At 37.7% G+C, this 6,139-nt stretch overlaps 1 protein-coding gene across 1 annotated transcript in view; it reads right to left on the bottom strand.

Annotated features, from left to right (window-relative positions):
* LOC134744301 (uridine phosphorylase 1) overlaps positions 1–478 on the bottom strand; it is a 30,408-nt gene extending 29,930 nt beyond the window's left edge. The window contains exon 1 of the mRNA XM_063678077.1: positions 345–478. The gene's annotated coding sequence lies outside the window, so the exon portion shown is untranslated. The remainder of the gene's footprint in view (positions 1–344) is intronic.
* Positions 479–6,139: the final 5,661 nt, after the last annotated feature.

Raw genomic sequence — 6,139 nt, forward strand, 5'->3', positions numbered from 1 at the left:
TTTTTTCCTGTAATATTTATGATACTTAATGTAAATTTTATTTACACTTTTTCCTCATAAATCACGAACGATAGCTTAAGTAGTTCTCGAGATATTTAGCGCTGCGATGCGACAGACAGACAGACAGACAGACGGACGGACGGACAGAGTCGCACCATAAAGGTTCCTTTGTACCTTTTTGGTACGAAATCCTAAAAACACAAAAAATATTATTGCAATAAACTAAACTGGATATTTTTGTATGGCATATTATACAGTAACAAACTATTAGCTTGTATATTTTTGTTTATGTTTACATATGCATGCATGTTTGTTGTGTAAACATTTACAAAAAAAAAACTTACCTTTACTTCAGTAGTTTCACAAAACACAATATTAAGAATAATAAACACAACTAAAATCACGAACACGTTGTGCTAAGTCAAGTTTCGAGAGGCGAATAGCGAGATTGCGAGGTCCGCGAGTGACGACTGACCGCCTGCAGACTTGCGATGATCAACACATAGTTTTAATCGCAATAATAGTCGCACCAAAGATATAACATATGTTACTTCCGTATATTTGATATTTAACAATTTTAACATACATATATCGTGAAAGAACACAGGCGGGTTATTCTATTAATATTAGCTATAGGTATACGGGTTTTTAGATAGGTACACTTTCGAGAAGCAGTGAACACGGTCCCTGACTGATCGCACACTTGCGACAATCAAAACAAAATTTAGTCGCAACATATTTAGACAATTTAGACACGGGTTTGAAGTTAGACATTTTCGAGAAGCGAATGCGGTACCCGACTAAAAGAACATTAGTAAAAACCGGCCAAGTGCGAGTCGGACTCGCGCACCGAGGGTTCCGTACTTTTTAGTATGTGTTGTTATAGCAGCAACAGAAATACAACATCTGTTAACATTTCAACTGTCTAGCTATCACGGTTCATGAGATACAGCCTGGTTACAGACAGACGGACGGCGGAGTCTTAGTAATAGGGTCCCGTTTGTACCCTTTGGGTACGGAACCCTAAAAATGAACGAGGAATGAACAGCCTATACATCATAGGCATAAGTAGTTAGAATCAAAAGTGCTTTGTGCTGTTAATGTTTGTCTCGATACAAGTTTCGAGAACCGCTTGGCGTTCGCGAAATCGGGACTGACACAGAGATAACACACTTGCGATGCGAGTCGCGACAATCAACGCGTAGTTTAGTCGCACTGCTGTAGGGTCAGCAACTCAGCAACAAAACAGCGATACCGATTATTTTATTTTTGTTATTTATCCGTTGCCTTGTCCTTGCGTTTCCCCGGAAACTTCTTTTCAGGATGATTATCATGACTTCAACCGTGAAGGCGTAAAAAAACAAATTAATCAACTTAACTCAGCACTAATTGAATCTGGGGGCACGGCAGTGCCCCCGCCAAGTCGAGCAAAACAAAGAGGCACGGGCGTACCATCCTTTTCTCGAAGCCATTCAGGCCATTTTCGACGTCCTGTAATTTTGTGGTGGCTAAAGCTAGAGCCCTGAATTTTCAGTGACATATAGGGCATGATATGGCTTACATATATCCCCAAAAACATTCAATTTGAACTTGTAGTTTAAGAATTATTGCATGTCAAAGTTCCTTAGTTTTGTCACTGACACACTCACTCACGATCATCATAATTCTAAGGTTCTTCTAGCAGACCCACGAGCTCCAAATTTGAAACGTAATTAGTTTTTAGCGTATTAACCCAATAAAAACTTAAAAATACTGCAATATCAGTCACGTTTTAAAGATTTAATAACTGCACAAGTAAGTTTGTAATCCTATATAAACATGCGATAACAAAGTTACGTTTGCAGTTCCTAAAATTAGTATGTTAAGTATAGGTACACTACGTTGTACGATGTGAGTATGAATGAAGATGGGTATAATTATGATATGTGTATACATAGTATGACTATGGTATGAGTATGAGTACACGAAAAGAAGGACTGCCTACAAAAAGAGATGAGATCCCATCAAAAACATTACATGTAAAAAGATGCAAGTCTCGCAACCCAGTTCTTCTACTAGTTCTACTACAAAAAAGTTTTGAGATGTAATGTGATACCAAGTCGGTTATTTTAGTCAGTGCCAGGGGGTGTTAAAACCGTAACAATGTTAGATACTTCGCACGGCTACATAATGACATAAGGATAATTCGTCAAATATTTGAAATAATCCTAATTGAACATAGCGCTAGCCCTAATAATGACATACAGTTTGAGCAAAGTAAAGCATTGTGTGCGATTGCCAAGTCATTATTTCAACTACTATTTAAACTATAAACCGAAGAAAAAATGGAAAGAGGTATTGCAGAACAGATGAAAAATCTAATAAAAATCGTGCTTCGAATTGGAAGCTGATTTATATGGCGCTATGGCTACGTATATTATGCGAAAACTATTTGTGGCTTTCCAGCACAGAAGGGTTCTTATGCTTCAAGTGCAGTAAGGACGTTTACTCCTGACATTTCAACAGAAATTCTGGTAGAAAGGTCCTTTAATTGCACATGAAGCATAAGGACCCTTATCTGATGGAAAGCCACATTTGTATAAAATGTACTTCATCTTCCAAATTCGGAAGCACGAAATTCCACCATCTAAGTTATCGTGATAATGATAATACTAATAGTGTGTAGACTGGCACTACTATTGATTTTACTACCTATAAGTATAGTCCTTGTTTACGATATTTACATGTCAATAATAGTAAAAATCTGAGCGTGATTTCTTTGCTGGCAGTTCAAAGAAGAATTAAGTATTTATTTTATATAGCCGACTGTACCCATACTCGTTACTTCCCCGCGATTGCATCCAGTTAACTCCCATTAATCACGCGGCCATTGTTCGCAGGTGGTCGATGATGTACGAGCTACTTTACTTTCCCAACAGTATGCTGAACAGATTATTTATTGATATTTCACTTGCGTCCACGTGATGAATGGACATGGGAACAGTGATGGACTGCTCCTTGGAATATTTTCCAGGCGGGAATATTCCCAGTAACGCCCCCCCCCCCACCCCCCGATGGTTGAATGATGTACACGCTACTTTCCCGACAGTATGCTGGACAGATAATTGATATCACTTGTGTCAATGTGATGGATGGTCATGGTGGAAATAGTGATGTAACATTTCCGGGATTATATATGGGAAACCGTCATAAGAATCTTGTGAAATGTCAAAATTATATATTTGTCAAATTCCAAGTTAACAAAACTAGACACAGACATATTAACCCGACCCGACCCGTTATTAATATATTAAAATTCCAAGTTATTTGGCGTCAACCCTTCAGTTAAATATACCTTGCTGTATATGTATAGGCATTATGATGATGAGAGAGGTATGGAAGTAAAAGACATGCTGCGCCGACCCCAAATGAATGGGATAAGGGCAAGCGAATGATGATGAATTATGATATGATCAATTTCTGGTTAACTACTTACTTAATTATTTTTATCAAAATATGTATGCTATAACTACTTATAAATAGCGTCTGCTGCTGTCAGCCTGTCACATTTCAAACTATTCGAAGTTGTGGTTAATTAAACGTGAAACGGTCAAGACTGTCTGGTACCGTTATGAAGATTCTTAATAATAGTAAACGGTGACATTGAATTTTATACACTTTCCAAATCTTAACCGTTTTTGCCGACTGTCCCCATACTCGTTACGTCCACCCTGTTGCATCCAATGGGAATGGGAGCCCATTAATCATGCTATTGTCGGCCGATGGTCGATGATGTACGACCCTTTAGTTTTCATATAGTAGCTATAATGCTAAACTGATTATCGATATTTCACATGTGTCAACTTGATGAATGGGCATGGTGAGAACAGTGATGTGCCACCAGAATATTTTCCCAGAATAGTCCCGTTAATGTTCCCTTCAAACCATTATGTTTACAACTAGGGATTTGCAAGATCCGACAATTATTCGGATTCAGATATTTCAAATTTAAAAATTTGACGGATCCGGATATCCGAATATAATTCGGAACCTACGGATTCATTCAAAAGGTTGCATTTTTTTCTTACAGTAAAGGAATTCGGCTAAAAAAAGGCAATATTCATAGATAAACAGAGGTGTTTAGTATTTTGCGCACCTACTCTGCATCAATGGTGCAAATTACAACATCAAATTCTCCTTCGGCTTCGGGCTTCAATTCACACTCATTCGTAAATTCCCGTTTACCGCCCTTAATACACAAACACAATGTACTATTTAAAAATAATAACTACTACAATTTAACAGAGATGTGTAGGCCCTATGGTTTAATTACCTACCTACTTGTTAAATCGCCAGACATGGCACCGCTATCGGTAGTTTTATCAAACGGAAATATGTACCTTGTTTCCGAGAAACGTTATGAGTGACTATAGACGACGAAATCGATGTGTAAGCGTCGGATTTCTATGAAAATATGACGTCTGTTGTCGTCTGTCGCGCATAACATTAACTGGCCATTCGTATATATACCTAAAAACCACCTGGTTTTCCTATGGTGAGTTAAAATGTTGCTGTTCTGTTAGCGCCTTCAGGGGACCTCGACTCGTCAGGTCAGTGACAGCATGACGATGACGTATGAAACTCAACAATGATGGCTACGTTAGTAACTGTAGGTCAGACAAGTTGAATGGCCCCAGTTAAGCAGTGATGGAAAGAAAAGAAATTTAGCCGATGTCAGGTTGTTTATGGAAAAAAAAACAAAAAAAAAACATACAACCGAATTGATAACCTCCTCCTTTTGAAATCTTGAAGTCGGTTAAAAATTGAGAATATAAGTAAGTAAGTAAATATTCTTTTCTCAAAAATGGACGGCAAAGTCGACGTTGCCGGTTAAAAAGTAGGTCGCGAAGTGCGTAGTTTATGGTCAGTCGAAAAATTAAAAAGTAAAAAACATTGCAGTCTCGATTTCGGGACTGCAATGTTGCATACAAATTCCATTATTTGTCGAGTTCCAAACTTTTTAAAAGTTGAAGTGGCCATATCAAATGAAGGCATAGGTCCATTAAACAGCCAAACAGATGATCAGTACTTATTATTACAATGTTGGTACCGCGACTATTTTCGTGTCTCAAATAGGTTGGCGTATTTTCAGCAGAAAAATACACTTCTATTTTTAATTAAAAAAATAAAAAGGCGGCAAAGCAAATCTTTTTACTTTTTTCTGTGAAAATATATACATAATAACGTTGCTTCTGTAAAATATTTCTATTATATTTGTGTTTATTGCGCCATTTTTGAGAAAAGCACTATATATGACTCGGCTGGAAGGCTACTTGCAGGCTTCGGATTCAATTAAACGGACTCCCAAGGTCGTCCGTTTAAAACGAATCCTCAGCCAGCAAGTAGCTACTTCCGAGCCTCGACAATAATGTACTATTATTGCACCAAAATTATACATTTTACATACATGTTAAACTACAAAGAATTTTTTAAAGAAAAATAGAACCAGGTAACAACAGGCGGTCTTATCGCTAAAAAGCGATCTCTTCCAGACAACCTTTAACAGGAAACAGCAATTTTAACAGGAATTTTATAAGAAACAGTTACTTAGACTAAAAACAGTCTTCAGTCAAAATAGATACTTGTTAGAATGTAAAAAAGAGATTTGAAGAATTTTAAAGTAATTAAACGTGCAATTAACATTCTGGACTGGGGCTCACAAGAAATTTTTCTTAGGAACAATTAAAACAACGAATTAGGAATGTAAGAACCTACCTTCTTACTAACCGCGAAGAAACCAGAGTTATTTTATAATTGACACTTAGCGTGTAGTCTAAACTTACTTAACAATGAGTGGATCGGTAAATACGCGACTCCAGTAATTATTAATTGTATTATACTTTGTCCTAGTAATCCTATTTCACTTGCAATTTTCCGTTTGAAAATACCGAATTGAAAATCCAGTGCCGTTTATCAGCCATTTGCCTTAAGCGGATCCGTAGCTATTTTGAACACGTGGCCAGACGGGAGCCGGACAACCTTGAAAAGCGCATTTAGGTTGGCATTGTGGACGGAGGACGGGGTAGCGGACATCCACCAACCCGCTAGGGAAGTAAAGAAGGCCTGCCAGGGATCTACACAGGCGCCTATTATCAAGAAG

This window comes from Cydia strobilella, chromosome 1 (assembly GCF_947568885.1).
Source record: "Cydia strobilella chromosome 1, ilCydStro3.1, whole genome shotgun sequence".
In the NCBI taxonomy this organism is placed as follows: Eukaryota; Metazoa; Arthropoda; class Insecta; order Lepidoptera; family Tortricidae; genus Cydia; species Cydia strobilella.